General features: G+C 36.1%; 1 pseudogene; it reads right to left on the reverse strand.

The window, feature by feature from the left end:
- LOC109086636 overlaps nucleotides 1-22,155 on the reverse strand; it is a 140,184-nt pseudogene that overhangs the window by 76,919 nt on the left and 41,110 nt on the right.

The raw sequence follows: 22,155 nt of genomic DNA on the forward strand, positions 1-22,155 counted from the left end.
AATTGTCAAGACTACTCACACCGCATGTCTGCACACTGACATGACAGCACCTCTAGAGTGCTTACGGCTCACCTCGCTCATAGACTACGCATGTTTGTGGAAAACTATGAATGTAGAGCCCACTAATTTGCAGAAAGTAAAGTCTGTTTAGTAGCCATCTGCTTGCCGGTTCAAATGTGTTTGGTTACAGTTGCAGATAAAAACTGTAGCCAAAATTAGCATTTAAATGATTAATTCACCCAATAATAAAAATTCTATACATGGCACTGTGTTCTTACATGCAAGCAGCTCATGATCTTTTGTTTTCAAGCATCTCAGACTGGCTCGGTTCACACTAAATAACCCTAAACTCCATTGCTCAAATAATTTCAAACATTTTTGTGGATGGATCAATTCACTGGATTTGTAAAAAGATGCATTTATAAAACTGTTCTCAAAGAAACTGCAAATTTACAGCAAAATAAAAGCTTGAAGGTTTAACTCTTGCAAGAGAAGAAATCAAAATAATGTCATTTTAAATATTCATTTTTCATTTATATTTATTTTACAGTGCAGTTTTATTACAATAGTTATTTATTACTGTCTTGGGGATAAAATAATAAGAATTATTATTATTTTACAGTTTAATTTATTTATTTATTTTTATTCTTTGGCTTTCTAAAACACCAGTGTCAAAGTGATGTGGACTGAGACACAATCACAACTAAAAAGAAGTTTGAGTCCACTTTAAAGTCTAGGTACAAGTCAATAAAAAGACTTTATACTCTATTCAGACAGGGGGTCGGGGCTTTTAATTTTTCCCCAAAGAACACCAGATTGATGCATTTAAATTTAAAATATACAATATTTTCTTCCAAGGTCCATCAAAGTCTGTGGGAAAAAATGCAATGGGATTCAAAACAGCAAACTTGGACCCTAATAAATTTCACAGCATGAAAATATCTTCCTTTATGTGCCGAAGAAGAACGAAAGTCCTACAGGTTTGAAATGACGTGAGGGTCAATAAATAATAACAGAATTTTCATGTTTGGGTGTTCTATCCCTTTAATGATACACCATAAAATTGCTGTTCCCAAAGTTAGGAGCCAAAATTGAACAATCTCAAGAGACTCCCCTAGAAAATAAGCCCCAGTAGGCTGATGAAATGCTATAAATGCCTCAGGTTTTACATCCATATTGCTCTGTCGCCATTTGAGACTCACCCCTGAGACGCGACAACATTTCAATGCCTGACACGTGTGCGATGAAATGTGAAATACATTAAATGAATATCTTATCGGCCTTCCCAGGTTGTTCCGTTTTCCATCGTTTAATAATATTTGTTCACCGTTCCCTCTCTGGATGGGTCAGCTGAGTGAAACGGAGCTGTTTTTTTTACTCGGTTTGATAAGTTAATATTAAACATGTAAACTTTATTTGGATTCCCTGTCACACACACCTAGCAGCTGCACAGCTGAAGGAGAGTTAATAGTGTTTGGTAAGCCCGTGGTTTGCCTCGTTCCAGCGGTCTCTGACTGCAATTTCCCGTGGCACGCACACAAATACATACACAAACTCCCAAGTGAGTGTGCTCGGAGGGGAGCTCTCAGACGTTTGAACAGCATGCTAATGGTCTGTCATCTCCACAGCTTAAATATTTAAACTGGATCTGCTGAGCCTGTGGAGCCTGCAGGGGCGATATGACATGAGAGAGTGGGCCGCACATTGGCATTGGTGCTTAGACTACACCGGTTTCCATAAATACAATGAACAGATCAATGAATAAATAAGTACATAGTAAGGTCGGGCAGTATGACGCCGTAACCAGCATGATGCCAGAAAAATCCACATGGATTATGAATGGGTAGCAGGACTGTGTTACACTATTTACATGCTTCTTGAGAGAAACATGAGAGAGGAATATGAAACTACAGAGTGGGACGTGTCCAAAATAAGTAAAGAAAATTAGATGAGTTATTATGAGATGTTTGACCAATTCAAAACAAAAGTTATTTACATTACTTAATTTGATGTAGACTGGAGTCCACAATGACCATCTAGTTTTTAAATTTTTATGTAAACCTTTAACTAAATAAAATTTACACACACAATGAAATTATATAAAATGAATAAGAAATATTTTAAAATCTGCATTACATAAGAAATATGATAATTTGTGACACTGATATTCAAATTCAATAGAATTTGGATTTGTCTTCTTTTTGAATTTGTATCACTGATTCTGCTTCTTTACAGTGCAATACTGTTTGAGGCTGCTTTGGATCAGTCTAAATTGTATAAAGTGCTGAACAAAATACATGTATATATTTATGTATATATTTTCTGTATAAAAATAAAAGGAGACTCGACATATTGCTGTCATTTTAGTAAAGGAGAGACATACCAAACAGTAAAACATTCTTTTATTTAACTGAAGTTTTATGAAAAACTATATCATTAATTTTTTATTAAAAAATAAATAAATAAACAATTCTAATTTCAGAAAAACGCAAAATAGAAGCATTTTCACTAGTAATTTTAGACTTTTACATTTACATGTAATTATCTGGAAAAATAACTACATTGTGATTTATGCAGTTATCATGATATAAAACTACTCAGCGATATGGGAGAATTTTAGTTTAAGATAATAAGTTTAAGTTGAAACACTAAAATTACTAACTGGTTGCATTAGGCATTACTTAATCTAAAGTGCATTGGATTTCAAATTGACATTCTAGTATTTAAAATTTAATTAAAACCTTTAAATAAAACTGCATGTAAAAATAAATAAAACTAAATATATCTATAAAATAAGAAATATTTTAAGATTCTGCACTGTCACAAATCAGATATGAAAATTATTAATTTTAGATAGTCTTTAAAGGGAGACATTTAATATAATTTTGTGACAATAATATAATTTCTAATTTAAAAATGCAATTAAAAAAAATAAAGTAGAATAATTTTAGCTAGTAGTCTTAGATTTTTACATTTACACTTAATTTCCTGCAAAAAATAAATATATTGTGACTTATTTAGTTACCATGATATAAAACTATGCATACAGTGATATAAGACCGATCATACTGCCCACCCCTAGAACATATTCATCTCCATGCTAAGTGCTGCACAGTAATAACTTTCTCCACCAGTACTATGGCGACAGAGGTGCATACTGTCCCATAATCAATGCCTTAAATGTAAATGTAATCAAGCCAGGAATGGACAACAGGTAGGAGTTAAACCTAGATAAAATGCTTGGATGATTTCATGCTGTCGTCCCCATTTTAGAACGCAGCATTTTGTAGCCAGCAACAGCAATCAAAATTCCAATCAGGTTGAAGGAAATGAAAATGATTTGTAGATCGTCCTTCGCCTTGAACGTTCGAAGAAATCCCCAAAACACTTCTGTGATAATTTTCCTCTCTCTCCATCACCGAAGGAACGTGTCCACTCCTCTGCCAGCTGATAAAGCCTCCGACTCCACGTTTCAGACTCTGATAATACCAGCAAAAAAGGATTCTCAACAACATCTGTCTGCATAAGGTGAATCCCAATAGCTATTACTGACAACCTAGAGGCATATAAATATATTTTTACCACATTAAGCTAAAAAAAATTAAGGATGTGCAAAACTAGATATTTTCAAGCAGTTTGTGACACATTTTAGATGACTAAAGAACTCCATCTGTTGAGTACAAACACCAGCAATTAAAAACTCAATTTGTTAACTGAAGGAGATTCAACAGTTCTGTGCAATAAAAGGTTATTGATATTTAACCTATCACAGTCTCCACAAAAGAAAGATTATGCAAAATAATGGGGACTTTGCTCACAGCTGGCTATCTGAGATCAGACAGTAACAATCTTGAAATTTATTGTTGAAGGCAATGAATGTCAACTGCGCTGCTCTGATGAGTACAGAAGCTGTGAGCACTCTCAGGCAGGGTTTTACCATGCTGACAGTCTCTGTTAGCACACTATAGCACAGCACACTAATATCGTCAACTGGATAAATTTAGTCTCTAAATTAACCCTCTTAAAGAGCCAACTCTAAAACAAAAATTAGATAAGCTAATAAAACACAAAATAAAAATAAATAACTGCACAGGCTTGATGCAGGAAGTTAACTGCATGAACCTACATATCTGAGTATCCAACGACAAAAAGAAACACTTTTGAACAGCAAACGAATACAAGACTGTACACTGGGTAAGGTGTTGGACAGCAATTGCCAAAACAAACCGTAAAAGGTTTTCAGAATGCACATGAAATGATTTTGAACTAAATGTGGCTAAGCTGCAGACTGGAGAGTGCGTTTGGTCACTGGCAGTCATATTAGTGATTACCCACTGGTACTGCTGATTAATGGTGCTGTTCATAATTTGGCATCTAATGATGGTCTCTCATTATTTACCGCTTGACAATGCGGCTGATCAGAGTCCTCACCTATTCCTAATTGAGGAAGACAATATTGATTTGAACCAATGGGTGATTTGTCAAGACTTTCAATGCTAAGAAAGCAAGTCAATAATTGGTAATGTTCATTGGAAATTCATGACTGCTCTCTTGCATAACATCACATCAGGATTATTATCGTTAACTTAAACTAAATATATATAACATAAAATCAAAAAAAAAAAAATAATAAAAAAAAATAAATAAAGCTAAAATAAAATATAAATATTAGAATAAAACGTACAGTAATGTTGCCTTGGCTATTAACAGAAATAAATTGAAGCACAATAAATAAATTGGAAACAAATAAAATACCAAAATAAAATAAATAAATCCTAAACAGTAATATTTAAGAACAAAAACTAATAAAAATGACAAGAACACAACAAAATTACTACATTTAAAATAAAAATATAGCTTACTTAAATATTTAATAATATACTAAAAATATGAAAATTAAAAATAATTCATTTCAATATAAACTATAATAGTATATAAATAATATTAAAATACAATTAAATCCATGTATGGTTGCTGTGTGCAGTCACCAGCTTGCTTGGGGATTCTCACACTCAACATATTAATTAATCATGGAAATTATACAGAAAACATCATACAGAAAATAATAACAAGGTGCTTAATTCTTTTGAGGAAGACAAAAGTAGAGATTAAAAGATGTGCTTGTCGCTCTTTTCCATGCAATGACAATGGGAACTGAAGCGTGAAAGCTGGAAAAAGCATCCTAAGAGCATGATTAATTTAATCAATAAAACAACAAAAACAGCATAATTAAAATGACCAATTTAATATTTAACAAAATATAATGAAAAATTCATGGTGCATTTGTTTCCACCTCTCTTGTGAACCTGGCAAGGACAGTTAGAGCAGGAGTAACAAAATTTTGTATTGTTTTATGAAACTTTTATGGTGCATTCATGTACTTTCTGAAGCTTGAAAGCGAATGCACAAAAAAGAAAGCCCAGCAGATTTGGAGTAAATGATAACAGAGTATTAGTGTTTTTGTTGGACTCTCCCTTTAAGAAACCTGGACATCCTGTAAGCTTCACTTACCACAAGGTCGGGGTCCTGCATGAGACTGATGATGACCTCATAGAGCAGGGGCCGCAACTTCACCAAGATCCACTGTCCAATCAGCTAGATCACCCGCCTTCTGATCAACTTGTACCGAAAAAAACAAAATATGCCAAATTAGCATTCCTGTGCATTGTCTGGTTTAAAATTTCTTTAAAAAGCTTCTTTTATCTGAGAAGTAATTGCCGGTGTAAGACAATATAGAGATGTTGTCCGCAAACTGTCTTTTACTCTTCGAATATTTTATTCAGCACACTTTAAACTTTTCTCATTTCCATGAATACTGTACAACTTAAAGGTTTCTGTTTTCCCAGGAGGGTTTATTATTCAAAAGGAGAAAAACTTTCTTTGCAGTAAGTTTATGTTCAGAAAAAATGAAAAAGAAATAAATCCTGGCACAAGTCCAAAATAAAACACTGGGGGCTCTTTGTAAAGAGAGGCATATAATAATCCTAAATGTAAAAAAAAATCCAAACATTCCTATAAAAGAAAAAAAAATCCTCCTTTAATAAGTGCAAATTATCTTAAAATTATGCACACATGAACGATCGAACACACTCCACCTACAGAAAGCCCCCAGATACCTCTATACTGTGAGATTAAACAGTTAAAGTGCATGTGGAAATTGATTTAAGCGTTACATGTCTTAGAAAAAGCATATACAGTGCAGCAGTGAATCCAAGGGCACCTTATATATTTCCAAATTTATGCCCGCTCAATAACCAAATCAATGGTTAATTTTCATAATCATTGTTATATTTATTCATTGGCCACATTGAAATGCAAATCATTTCCCAATCAAGATATATATTCTCATTAAAGCTTAAAGAGGTTTAGGGTGTACAGCTTGTGGAATATTCATGCGTACATGGCAATATACTATACATACTAAGACTTCAATTTGCATTTTATTCAATTCATTTTCATTCGTCCTCAACAATAGGTGACAAAAGTTTGAAGGATGAATTGTAAAATGTAGGTTAATAACTTTTAAATATGAGTCTGCTGCTTTCACCCATCTGTACATTGATTTATGTTTGTCAATAACTCTCACTCTCCTCCTCGCTCCACAGTGCGAGCTAGACATCTTACAGATGGATGCTAGCTTTCACATCTCAGAATAACTTTCTTATGGATGTCTGCAGATAAATATCATAAATATTAAGAATAAATATACAGGACATTCAAAAAAAGACTCAAGCAGTTATAAAAATAATAAATATATCAGAAGCAGTGAATCAGGGTACTTGCTTTATCAAAGAACCTCAATTTCCCACCAAAAACAAGTCCCAGTTTTCAAAGGTTTTTGCAGGATCAGTTCTCAAGAGTAAAGGAGGCATGACTCTGAGCCCCGGGGATCTCTCAGGTCACTGGAGACAATAAAAGAGAGAGTCTGGGAGGGATCATTTCAAGGCTTTTTATTTTTGTATTTATTATTTTGAAGAAAATATCTCTGGAGAAACAGGTTGCTGTGCCACTGGCGTTGATAAAAAGTAAGGGCGTGTGCCGGGGGTTTAAGCTGCTTTCTTCTGCTTGCCAGTGAGCGACAGAGTAATTAGAGCCGATGGTGATAAAAACTTCAGTGTCGCCCCACCCAAAACCACCACAACTAATATCACCAGCACCTCATTACATTAACTATAAAGGTCACTCCACAGAGAGAACAAACTTATTAGCCACGCTGCGAGTCATAATGAGTCCACTCTAAGGTAATGATGCATCAAAACATTGTGTTTACTCTACAACACATCTGCTAAATGACATGTAACCAATGATTACTCTCAACTTACCACAAAACAACTAATAAAAATACAAACAAAAGAAAACACCAATTCATTACCTTCCTGTTCACTTATAAGCATAATGACAATAAGGTAATATAAACCAAACTCATACTGAAAAGGACATGAGGGGTGCAAACAAAAAGCTAAAGACTCAAATGTCACTAAAATTATGAGCTAAATGGATACAAGAAAGGACAAGAGGGGTACACAAAAAAAAAAAAAAAATAAAGAAATTGAAATCTGATTACTATATATACAAATATATAATGTAATATTATTCAAACCATAAATGTAAGACTTTTACACACATACATACACACACACACATACATATATATATATACTGTATACACACACACACACAGACACACACACACACATTCATATGCATTAATTATATATATATATATATATATATATATATATATATATATATATATATATATATATATATATATATATATATGCACACACGCATGTATACAAACACACACATGCATACACACACATTTGGATGGACAGACGGATGGATGTGAATAATGTTTTACAATATTTAATGTCTTAACATATGAAACAATAAACCCTATTCAGACTCTTGTGCTGCAAATTAAATAATTCCTAGGACAAAAACTTTATACACACATTAAGAAAGAAAATCCTCAGTCATAGGAAGTTGCTTGCATTGTTTGTTTGGTAATATGCATCATAAACTTTGTACTGTATGCATGCCTGAAGCAGTGTCTACAAGTGGTTAATGAATCACGTCAGACTTATGCAACTTTCTGCCAATTTTCTGCTCAATCTTTCAAGAAATAAAATATCAGTCCTAAAAAGGAAAGACTCGAGGGGTTTTCACAGCATGGTCCCTCAGGGCAATCTTTATATTATTACTGTGAATAACACATCTTACAAAAATGGAAAAAGGGGACAAAGTTCCTGCCGTTGTACGACTGGAGAAAGAACTATTAAATGTATCAGAGCACCATGACTGTCGCACTGAAAATTGAATTTTGTGATTTAGTTATGACCTCCACTTGCATACATTCATATATGCGTGGTTGCCAGGGAATTCAAATTCTGCTATTTAGTATTTGAATCACTTCAAGAGGGGAAAAATAAATATATTCTCAGTAGGCCTGAAAGAGGCCGACCATAGAACTCTGCCTCTATTCACAGTGAATGATTGATTTTAAAGAGGGCTGCTGTCAAATGGCTGAAGCTCAGACACGTCAAAACAGACTATGGCAGGGGATGTCACTCAAAGACTGCTGATAACCTCAGTCTTGTCTGTGTCAAAAAGAAGGGTACGGAAGTGAAGCTTTATAAAAGGAGACTGAATCTTTTGGGCAGGGCTGTCTCTTTTAAATTTGTCATGAACACAAGCACTGAAAGGCTGAAAGTATCTGTTTATGACAGCTTACTGTTAAATGACAATTAGGCCTCCAGCAGAGGGACTTGTAACGAAAACATAGCTTCAAGAGCCTTCGTGTTCAAACAGCTGAGTCATCATACAAGCCTGCCATGCTGTGCTCTAAAACACACACACAAAGCACAGCAACGTTTCTTCAATTACACACCTCTAATGAGCAACAAACCATTATAATGAAGCAAGCATGATAAGAAACAAAGGTTTCACTGTAACTATTTTGCAAATGTGCATATTCACTATGAAAGCATATTAAGAATGGATTTTTATAACCAACTAAAGTTGGTGGTAAAGTTTTAGTTTGGAACAATCTGCCAACCCAAACTTTGACAGTTTTGATCAGCAAAAAATTTGGTCCAGTCTACAGTTTATTCTTGCCAAGAAACACTCGCTCAGACAATAAGATGCCGCCTGATCAAAATGCATTCACACATAACCAGACTATCAGCATAATTTGGTCCAGACTGCAACTTATTCTGGCCAAAAGACGCCTACTTAAACAGGCAGGTGCAGCATAGCTAGATTTTCGACTCGTAGCATAAAGGCTGATCCAGTCTGCAACTTTTTAGCCAAAAATCTAAATTCTGACCAAGAGATCACATGGTTGACCTGTATTGTAACCTGCCACAGTTTGTTTCATTTTTCATTGCTGTTTAGGTACCACAAAATATAAAAAATAAAAACTGGTATGCAGATAATACTGAAAAGTAAATATGTATCTGCCTGTACAAAAGTGACAATTTCAGACAGAAAACAAAGACAAAAATTCTAAAATTCTAAAAAATACACACACACATAAACAGAATTTTACACTGTGAGCATTTTTACAGTCGTTTACTGTTAAAATCACAATATTTTTTTAGTGGAAGAAGCAAAGATGGATTTTAGTCCAGTGAGAATTAGGCTGTCCACAAATAATTCACAAATTAAAACAACCAAACAAATATCATCAGTTTAGTCTGACCAAAAAAAAATCAACCAACAGTGCCGGTGTCATGTCAAGTTTAATGGGACTGAATTTGTATTTAACGTGATCACAGTTTAATAAAAAACTTTAGAAATTGTTAATTACATAACGTTTTCTTTCCACGGTTATTCAAACAGCGAATAAATTATATATAGAAAGTGACATTATCACTAACAATGATCTATCATGAGTTTAAGCACAAAACAAACAACAAAAACTATTGTTATAATCACTGAAGCTGTATACACTGTGAAATGAATCTCTTACTTACATTGTTTGTACATCTGCGCTTTGTTGTTTATGATGCGAGAATTCGCAAGAGTCCGGAATTCAGTCAGTGAATGCCCGCACACTCAACAAAACTGATGAGTTTGAACGATGACTTATCTAAACGCCTCTGATTGGCCATTGCATTCCTAAGCTCCTAAGGTTCAAGGCCTCGTAGTGGCCCAGTGCTCTGTCCCCAATGTCCTGGGCCATAATCTATCCAAGGGAAGTAATTGTTTATTGTGTCCCGCTAAAGTCCCAGGGCAGAGAAGAAACACGACAGAGTTCCTGAAAATGGGGAAGACAGATGCAACAGGCTTCCCCAGCCTATTGATCTGGTTCTTAGCAACACCTGTTCAGCGATGCTGCCCCTTTTGACCTTAGAGCCACGAGATCAGTGCTCAGATAATCTGTCTGCCAAGGCAAAGCGCAAGAGTCTGGACTTCGTGACACGCTAGGTCAAACGAAGTGATGAATCAATGGGAGGGTCTGGAGGGCTGCCAGTCGGGAGAAATGACAGTGTACAAGGTCAAGGAATTTGCAGCCGTTTCTCATAACAAGCAATGAGGATGAATTACGTAGGTATAATGCATATTGGTAACTTCCTGCTGAATATAAACTTGTCAAATCCCAAAGCCTAAGGCACAGATGGCAGATGTCAGCACCAGGGTTACTCATATGTCTCTCTGAAAATCCCTCTGAACCTTTCTCAGGCATACTGTCTCATCATGACAGTGACAAATGTGCCTGATTAAAGAGTGGCAGGCGTACATTTGCTTGCTCTGTCAAGAGCGAGTGCAGAGACTGCCTCAATGCCCATGAACAAACACTCACGCACTCGAGTGCTTGACTGATCCCCACTGGAGGAACACACACACACAAAAAAAAAACACAGACACACACACACACACACATTTGCACATACATTGCCTGCAACACATACACTATTGAGTATGTTGCTTGCCAAAACAAAAGAGACAACTGGATTGTTACAAACAAACTACTGTTGAACTTTGAAATGCAAGACTTTTTCTTCTCTCTTTCATTAAAGAAATGGTTCACCCAAAAATTAAAATTTTCTGAAAACGTACTCACTCTGAGGCCATCCAAGATGTAAATGAGTTTTTTCCTTCAGCTGAACAGATTTGGATAAACTTTATTACAGTACATGCATTACATGACTTGAACACCAATGGATCCTCTGCAGTGAATGGGTGCCGTCAGAATTTGAATTTGGCGATTTGAAGATAAATGCCTTAACAATGGTCTGTTTCTTCTCTCTCTCTCTCTCTCTCTGACTGTACTTTATACTGTAAATTATAAGCAGCTTGTCAAGTCATCTTCCCCAACACTTCTACACCTACCTATGCTTTGCTTTTAAAATCTCTTTTTACTCAGATTGCTCAATGTGAATATCACGACTCAGCCACTTGTATTTATTTGTAAAATTGTACTGTACAGTCTTATAGTCTAATTTATTGTCTGTAGTTATATGTTTGTTTTTCTAACACCAGTCAGGAGTAATTTCGTTGTATGCAGAAAAATACAGTGACAATAAAGGCATTCAATTTAATTCAATTCAATTTTCTTTTTATAAATTCCAAGTTTCTTTTCTTATCCCTCACGGCCTTCAATGAATATTTCAAAACCTTTCTCCACAGGACATTTATTTTACATATCTGATACCTCACATCTTCCTAACTCTCATGACCTCATCAAATGCACCGCTGGAGTCTCCCAGAAGAATGATGTTTAACCAATCCTTCAACCACAGTTGATATAATACTGCTATTGTAAGAAGGCAGTAAATGTCATTGAGGCGAAGTGTAAAGATTATCCAGGCTCCCGTCTGAGAGGTTTATCTAAATCTCGATATCTTTGTGCTGTTCTTAAAAAGACTTGCGAGAAAGTGAAAGATATCAGCTCTTTCCAGGGGCTGTCCTCATTCGGCATTTCGGTGTTATCCTGCACAGCTTTTAAACTCCTGAGGCCAAAAAAACAAAACAAAATAGAGCTACTAAATTATGTGTGTATACCTGTACACCTTTATGTAACCAACCTAGATTTCCAGAAACGATCATAGCAAAACAGCAAGAAACTTGAAGGTGCTGGGCTTCATTCCACATTCTTTTTGATAAAATGCCAAGAGCTCACAGAGGAGTAATGCAATAAAAAAAATTAAAAACTTCTGAGAGAAAGCTTTAGTCTTTTATCTATGGAAAGGTAAGATTCTATCACTTCACAAGCTTCTTTGAACGCACCTGTGGAGTGACATCACTTCCTGGGAAAAACAATAACAGGAGTAAATACAGTTTCATCTACAGAAAACAATGCTTAAGATGTTCCCGTGACTTTCTGGCTTCATTCGCTAACACAGACTTTCAGGTGTTTTTATGAAGGTTCAAATGGCTTTCAGAGTAATTTAATTATGTTTATTAAATCATACCTATTATGGCTGTTGGTTCTTGAACCACTGATCAAAGTCCACATTGTCAAACAATTCATAAGCAGCTAAACCCACAGAAAAAAATAAGCAGCACAGCTGTTTACAACACTGATTACAAATCAGCATATTAGAATGATTATGAGACACTGAAAACTGGAGTAATGATGCTGAAAATTCAGCTTTGCTTCACAGGAATAAATTCTATTTTAAAATTCTATTACACACAGTAATGCATGATGGTACCTGCATCCTTCATGAGCATCTGCACTGGGTCCTCCACATTACTGGGCCTGAGAGAGAAAGCAGACACTGTGATTTTTAAATTTTCATTTTTTTTTCTCCCTTTACATCCTGCACACAATGTGCTTTAGGCCTGTAGGGAACATCTAGCACTTTCACACATCTGTAATAATTGTGACTTAACCACTTTGCAAACAAGCACAGTAGTAAAAGCGGCAGAGCGTGTAATAAAATAACATAAGCAACTAAAACCTTTGTACCATTTCCCTTAACCAATCACAATTAGCCATCCCAAAGCGACAATGAGGAGGTGTCTCTCCTTAATGTCCAAGTATAATTAGAACACAGAAAATGCTCAAGAGAAAAAGACAATGACACTACTAGGAAATTAACTGAGGGTTCATTATCAGAATCATCTAAATGTGTGCTTTTATAATGACGTTGACTTCACACTATCACATATGGTTTGCAAAAAATAGCACTTGCAGGGCTGATGTCACCATTTAAAAAAAACATGGACTTTTCAAATCCCATGCCAAAACACTCAGAGATCCTTATGAATGTCCATAAGAATATTTGTTTAGCACATCATTCTAATTTAATCATCAACTAATTTACACGGAAAGCTCATTTGAGTCATTCACTAATTAATTAGCGAGCCAGATCAAAAGCAATGAGAGCGTAACGCTTGTCAGATGGTCCTTGTATTTGGCTGAAAGTGCGAGCTTAATTGCTACACGCAGCTGTAAGCGGAGCACTAGCGCTTTAGCTTAGTGGGTGTGCTTTATAAAGGTGACATTTGACCTGCAAGGCTACACTCAAAAAGTCCACATCTAAAGTAGAACCCCAGATGACGTTGTCAGTTTTTCCTCATAAAAAGGTAGAGAAAATCCCTCATTTGGAAATAAAAAGAGCTTTGAAGAACTGATGGCATGGCATGTGTCATTTGGTGTCAACCCAGACTCTCTAAGCTAATGTCAGCCGGAAGCTAGAAATGACAGTACTTCCATGCTGAAACACTTCAAAAAGGGGTTCTCTAAAAAACATGTGGCATCCGGGCACATTTCAGCACTGCCCTTTTGTTGGCTTTTCAAAATATTTGGCATAAGAAGCTAACCTGTCAATTACTATAGATAAAAAGGGACCTGCAGTTTGAACTTTCAGTTTAAAACAAAAAATAACCTACCGTTTTCTTAACTACACCTGCTCCAGATTAGTTATTTCTTTCATTATCACAACATAATGACAGTTCATGTAACCAGTAAGTTTCATTTGATCAGCGAGTCTTTAATCAACACATTAAAAGCCTTGACTTGTCTAATCCATTCACTGTGTCCTTGAATGGCAGGAGTCATTGCTCACTTTCTTTTTAATAAAGCATGATGAATCCATCCCTGCTGGAAAAAAAGCAACAACTTAAACCAGGAAAAACCATGTCTTAGCTGGTTTAAGACGGTCTACCTGGTTAAAGCCATTCTACAATCTTTAAAACAGAACAGCCTAACTAGCTTGGCAAGACTGGGAAGCCAAACAATAACCCTATTTAAACTGTTTATCTGGCAGGGATTTTGTTAGGAGTGAAAATCAATAGCCATTAATATATTTATATCTTAAATAAATAAACTTGCCTTATATTTACCTATGTCAAATAAGTATTCTTAAGTCTTAATTCTTAAATCAAATTCTTAAAGTACTAAAATAAAATGTTTATCCCTAGATAGAGTCTAAATAATATTTAGTAAAAAAAAACTGATAAAACCAACCTTGAAGATTCTGGTGTCAAAGTTTGACTGTAGTTGTGGAAAATGTCCAAGAAAAGCACTTCCGTGCACGGCTGTAAAGATATCGAGTAAAATAAAGAGTACAGGATGTGACACGGAAGCATTCAATACAGGAACAACATTTAAACAAACATTTACCTACCAACACAAACACATGAAAAGAAAACCATTGGGTTTTCTGTGGTATCCATCTCTCTAGCCAACACAATCAATAGTTTGCATTGAAGGAGGGGTCAGGGTTCGAGACCTGACTCTGTGGCCTTCAGCATCTATTATTACATGCTGGGACACTGACCTCACGGGGGAATAAAGGAGGTCAAATATCACAACTTTGCAAAGTGTGGCAAGCTCAACAATCACTGCACATGTCAAATCATGTTCTATGCCTTCAGGAAATCTGACATGATCAATACAGTTCAGAACTGAATCAATAAGGGCACTAAGGGCAGGTGCCTGGACTGACTATGGATGATCACAAGAGAAAGGACTTCATTCTGGCCAAGAGGTTTGGAAGACTTCAAAGATTTAGCTTCTATCAAATAGCGTTGCATGATTAATCAAAACTAAAACTGCGGTATGGCTTAGTGTGATTATTAAATCGGAAAGGTTGCAATTTAATTAATTCAATATATGCACTGAATGATTCAGAGTGAGGCACAGCACAGCAGCTGATGATCAAGTGTTTTCTGTGTCTGGAGAGGCTCGGATCACAGTAAATGCTGCTCTACAACAACTCTTCTCTACATCTGCTCTGAGTTTGGGTTGCTTAGAATAGCAATAGGAATGCAACAAGCACCAACCATCTTTCCAATCTTGTAATAAGAAACACTTAAAAAACAATTGTTGTCAACAAAAGAGAACCTTTTTGGGACCCCCATGCATTTTTCCACCAAAATAAAAGCCTGACAGCATAAAACTTGAAAATGAAAACATCAAAAAGAAGAAGAAAAAAAAAACACAAATAGTATCATTACTTTTGTTGTTGTTGTTTGTTTGTTTATTTATTATGTGAAATCTTACAATACCACTATTTACTATTCAGAGTAATTTTATCTGTATTTTTCTATTTTGTCTAATATTGTATTTATTGTATTGTATTTATTGTTATTAATAATAAAAATATTAATGACAATTATTACTATTGTTATTTTTAAATAATTATTATTATTACAGTTTACTTATAGGTACCTTTCAGGGCACTCAATGACATTTATTATTGTTATTATTATTATTTCTTTATATTGTGAAATATTACAACAGCGCTATTTACTATTCAGTTTACTTTTTTAGTATTCAGTTTCATTTTTCTGTTTTGTTTTCTTTTTTGTTATTAATAATTAGTAGTAGCAGTAGTATTGTTGTTGTTGTTGTTGTTGTTATTTTTATTATTAATGTTATATAGTCATGCTGATATATAATCACAATTTTATTTATTTATTTTGGGTGGGGGGGTTGGGGGGGGGTGTGCAGTCCTACAAACAAGAACAGCAAACCAAATCCCAACCTTTATCAGAAAAATCATGCTATTACCAAGTGACAAATATAGAAACTGTATGCCAAAATATTGTGATATAATTGGATACAAACTCACAGTGCTTGTGACATGAACGAAAACAGTGTTTTCTGTTATTAAAAAAAAAAAAAAAAAGCCTTTGCTATCTTTCCTAAGGACCAATTATATGGTTAACTGCAATTTATTATTTGCCTTTACCACTGTTTTTTTCCTGCTATCCACAGCACAATCAGAACAGACATGCATCGCATTTCAGGTTTGCCATTAATGAGTTGAGATCCACTGCTTTCGACTGATGTGCAACATTCACACTGCTTGCAAATATTTGCACTCAGAGGACAAGGAAGACTATTTAAACCCAAAACATAATTAAGACATTCCCTTTTGAAATTACCTGAAGGTTAAATGACTCCACAGTGGCGTCTTTCACAGAGTAAATGACAAATGTGATGTAAAACGCTACTCTCGCTTGAGGTTATAAGTTTAGTCAGCCAATGTCATTTTAAAGCCAGGACATAAAAGCCACATTAAGTAGGCAGCCAGATGTAATGCAAATCAAGTAGCATGAGGGCAGTAACAAATGACCCTGTAGAGTCACGGCCCCTCATGTAAATTCCAAAGAAATGAGACAGATCCATGATTCCTTTTAACTCAGTTGCTTTGCATTTACTGACACTTCCGCTGACCTTGGAATACATCTCTCTGTAAGGTAGATTACCAAAAGATGGGCAAATGGAAACGTTCCATATGCAAAAAAAAAATTATAAAATCAGTCAAACTGGAAGAAGAGAGGTCACTTACCCACAAACAATACTTCCAGGAGTCACTGCCTGTCTCTTCCACAGCTGAGGAAAGAATCAACGTTAAACACAACTTGTCACAACATCATACACTTTAAAGTGATAGTTCACCCAAAAATAAAAATTCAGCAAGTTATACATCTTCATGTCATTACAAACCATACGACTTTGTTGAAGAATGTCCTGTCCACTCTGTTTAATATAATGGGACTGAAGGAGGACTGAGGCTGTCAAGCCTCAAAAAGTAAAATCATTGTACTCGTGCAGAATATTCCAGTACTTTGTCATCATTCACTGATAATCTTTTACTCCAGTAGGCTGTTAACCATTGCAACTGAATCATTGAGCCAGTGAGCTGAATTTCTCCCATTTTCATGATTCTTTTACAGTGCTTCGCCGTCATTTTGGAGTTTGATAGTAACAGTCTTCATCCAGGGATGCAGGATGAAGGTAGGATAGGAAGACAGTTGGAAGGATATTCCATGTATGAAAAAAAAAAAACTGAGCAAAGAAATGAGGGTCAGTAAATAACTATTCTTTTAACCTTCACAACTTCTAACACTCAAGCAAGCCTTTCTCAGAAACCATATCCTGGTTGTAGCACCCCACAGATGTGGCTGGATTCTCTCTACCCATGATCCAATCATGATCTGGTCATTAAAAGTGATAATGTCACCTCCTCTATCATCTCTAGCCACCATATATTCCTAAGGGTTGGTCATCAACAGGCCAGAACAATTCCGTCTGCTGCTGAGTCACTAAATTAATCGCAATTACGCTGCCTTGACAGCAAGACCCCTGGACAAATCACCAACTGGCATTCCCAGCTCTAGAAGCAAATCACTGGACCATCGCAATATAGATTAGAAAATGACACCAGCAAAGTACACCAAGAAATTTTAAATTACGGCCAACTGTACTTTGTGAAGCCCATTTCCTTGAGAGGAATTACATGTGTTAAATTACTGCGGCAGGTATGGTTCAGCATCTCTGGGCATAACACAACACAGGGCTTGGTTAACTGACAGGAAAGGACAGCTTCTTGACATCGAGTTCACGGGTAGTACATCTGTTGGCATAGCTACTTTCAACTCACTAATTCATGCATTCAGGTTATGCTGTCCTCTTACTTTTTGACAGGTTGAGACATATATGGTCATCATTAATATACACCTGAAACAGTACGGTTCAGATTGTTGTTCTAAAACCTAGAAAAGAACATCCTGAGGGATTTTAGAATGGCAAATTTTTTATATTTGAATATAGTTTAAGGTCTGTGGTAGATAGTGTTTTCAGCAAAAAAAAAAGTGAAGTTATAAGCACATACTGACAAATATTTTTTAATGAAATATTTAAATTGGCAGCCAGGATAAGTAAAACACATGTAAAATATAATATTTCATGTAAATAAGTTTTTAATATTAATATTATACTGTTTTACATTTGATATTTATATTATTATTTACACACACACACACACACACACATACATATGGGTGTGTGCATGTAATGCGTGCATGTATATATACAGTAGGATGATGATGTGTAAATTCTTCTCATTTTGTTTAACAATCATATTTTTTTCATTTAGTACTGGACTTCAGAAGCTACATGCAAAATACTTACAAAGTGTTTCCAATAGTTATGCATGAGTCCCAAATAAATACAATCTACCCTGATCGTCCAATTTAAAAAAGTTTACACCCCCTGTCTCTTAATGCATTGTGTGGCCTTCTTGAGCATCAGTACATGTTTTTACCTTTTGTAATAGTTATGCATGAGTCCCTTAGTTGTTCTCAGTGTTAAAATCATACAGTCAATGTTGGAAAGGGTTTAAACATGCAGAAGATCCTGGAAAACCAAAGAATGTGCAGGAGCTGGAGGATTTTTCTGAAGAACAGCAGGCACTGCAACTGCTCAGGACAAACAAGGAGCCCATGAACAAACTTTCACAAAATATAAAAACAGTCGTGGATCATCCAGGAAATGACACATAGTAGCTATTAAGATTCAAGGGTATGTAAACTTTTGAAAGAGAGGCTCTCCATCCAGACTCGAGCTAAATAAAAAATTGTGCAAAAAACTGGAGACATACCCCAAGTTTACAGCGTAATCGCAGCAAAAGGTGGCGCTACAAAGATTAATGGGGGCTGAATAATTTTGCATGATCCCTCTTATTTTGTTTTAATTTATTAACATTTTGCGCAATAAATTTGCCACTAGGGTGCCATTGTTTTGATATATATATATATATATATCTATATATATGAAGTCTGAAATATATATATATATATATATACTTTCGCAAGGCACTGTATATATATATATATATAGATATATAAAACATTCCCCTTGCAGAATGCGGAAAATGTTAATATATATCTGGGATTCGAGATTCTGTCTCATGTATCAGTTCTACTCCCTGCAGCCATTTCACCTGGTTGCCCACTGAAGCTAAGCAGGGTTGACCCTGGTCAGTACCTGGATAGGAGACCTCCTGGCAAAACTAGGTTGCTGCTGGAAGAGGTGTTAGTGAGGTCAGCAGGGGGTGCTCATCCTGTGCTCTGTGTGTGTCCTAGCGCCCCAGTATAGTGATGGGGACACTATACTGTCAACAAGCACCCTACTTCGGATGAGACTTTAAACCAAGGTCCTGACTATCTGTGGTCATTAAAAATCCCAGGATGTCTTTTTTAAAAGACCAGAGGTGTAACCTCAGCATTCTGGACAAATTTGCCCATTGGCCTCTGACCATCATGGCCTTCTAACAATCCCCATATCTGCTGATTGGCTTCATCACTCTGTCTCCTCTCCACCAATAAGCTGGTGTATGTTGGGCGTTCTGGCGCACTATGGCTGCCATCGCATCATCCAGGTGGATGCTGCACACTGGTGGTGGATGAGGAGATCCCCCCCTCACAATGTAAAGCGCTTTGAGTGCCTAGAAAAGCGCTATATAAATTTAATGAATTATTATTACTCTTAATTATTCATTACTCTAAATGGCAAACAGCCCAAAAAAATACAAACAAAAAGTTTCACAGCTTCAGATATGTTATTGAGTTCATAATTCACAATTACCAAAACTCTCTGGGTCTTCTTCCAACATGATTAGCTCTTCCTCTGCCAGCAGAAGTATTTGGATACCAGTCTCCTGCCAATCTCCATCAGCGTTTGGTGTGTAAAGAATGCAGTCTTAATTTTATGTGCTTCTAGGCTCTCTGGCTTAATGTCTGCAATGCATATTGTAACATGACTTTAATATACAATTATGCATATATTAATGTTCAAGATATTAGATCATTCATTAAAACATCTCATGTTCTCATACAGTTCATTAGTAAGGCAATACAACATTGAAACGGGAGTCATTTTTATATCAGTTTACTTCAATCTCTATCTAAGGAACCTCAGTCATGACCGCACAGCCAGATTTCATTATGAACATCTCATTGATTCACTTTTGCCCTCTACCAACTCAGAAATGCCCTTGATGTGTTTAAAGGCTGCTATTCATTTCCTATTTGAATAACCTAGTACTTTAAAATGGAGGCACACCATGCCAAAGTCATTACGCTGCCTACCTTAAATGTTCTTGGCTGGTTTGTAGGCATCATTTTTGACGATCATCTTGATGAGGTTCATGCACTGTACAATAAACCCGCTCGAAAAAAACTCCCTCGCCAGCCTCAGTGAACACATAGCTGACCGCGAACGCTGAATGAGAGGGATGAAAGGCCATGGGTGTTATTCCAGGAAGTCCAGCAGCTAGTAAAGAGCATAAGAGGCAACGTTAAACCACAGTTCAGGAGTACAACATCTTAAGTATAAGTGCCCAGATTATTTCCTTTGCCCTCTAACTGACTGAACTTTTAGACTAACAACTTTGGTGAACAAAATGATGGTCTTCTCAAGCTTTTCCCTGCAAATACTGCCTGGTCCAACTTGCCAGCCTGCAAATAGTATAAAAAAAATAAATTCTATCATTATTTACTCACCCATATGTTGTTAAAACCCTTTGGAGCTGCCGAGCTCCAAAATGACAAAAATCACTATAAAGTATTATAAATGCAGTCCATTTGTGGTATTCTCAGTCTTCTAAAGGCCAAACAGACCAAAATTCAAGCTCAAACTCACTGAAAATCCAATCTAGCTTTTCTACATGAAGGTTCAAAATCTGTCTGAATGATTTGTTAACAAGTTTGCCTAATGCGGTTCCGGATTGTCATTCACTGACTCATTTATGTGCACATAAAGTTTCTGGTTTGCTTTAAAAGCCTTAGCGCGTAAGACATCTGAACTACTTTTTATTATATATTTTTGGTGCTTTAAGGTCATTTTGAAGCTTGACGGCCCCAGTCCTCAGTAGGCTTTTGCACCGGAATAACTTTTTCATAGTTCCTACAACTATTGGCGGAATACCACAGGAACTAGGAACAGTTTTAGTTCTAGGAACTCCATTTGGGGGAACTAAATTACGTCCTACTTCAGAGTACAGTCTAAACTACCACTACACTACCAGTGACACAGTCGTGCGAATGCAACCAGGAAAATGACCTGAGTGGGAAATTGGTTCTCCAGGAACCACTCTACTGGCTTCCTAGAACTGCAAGCCACTATTCACATTCATCATATGACAAAGAGGGTCCAAAATTCACTTTTTGTGTTCCACAGAAGTAAATAATTAATTTAGGATTGGAACAGCATGAGGGTGAGTAAATGACAACAGAATTTCCATTTTTAGGCGAACTGTGGCTTTAAAGCATCACTTGTTATTGATCACATTGGCTAAATCAGTCAAATGCATGCCAAAAATTACAAAACCAAAAAAAAAAAAAAAAAGCAGCCCCAAACGGCAAAGACTAATCTGTTTCCTTACAAGTCAGCACTCAGGACAGCGTGATACAGTGCGATAGAGCAGGGTAACCTTTCAAGGGGATTGGGCATCAATTTCTCGGTACGCAAAGAAATGAAGAAATGAATAGAACCAAAAAAGCCTGGATTATTTGGGGGACCTTATCTGGCCCAGAGTTGATATTTCACATTCTGTTTGCTCATAAGCTAAGTCTCTCATCCACGCTGAAATACCAACAGGCCGAATGGAACCTGACCTGCGGCCCAGCCAGGAGAACATATTGCCTGTGATATCACCAGCAGATAACAGCTTGCTTCTGTCTCAACTGATGATATATAACTCATGCAACGACGAGGCTGGGAAAAGCAGGGCACAGTGTCTCCAGGTGAAATCATGCAGATATGGCATTATTGTCTTTTGCTTGAGTAGAAATTTCGTTTGAGCCATTGAAGTGGTGATCGTTCAGAAATAAATTAGTTTGGCCTTTGACTATGCACTCTATATTCAAGCAATAAAGAATTCCAGCCCGTCAGAATTAACCTTG

The sequence above is a fragment of the Cyprinus carpio genome, chromosome B8, assembly GCF_018340385.1.
Source record: "Cyprinus carpio isolate SPL01 chromosome B8, ASM1834038v1, whole genome shotgun sequence".
Taxonomy (NCBI): domain Eukaryota; kingdom Metazoa; phylum Chordata; class Actinopteri; order Cypriniformes; family Cyprinidae; genus Cyprinus; species Cyprinus carpio.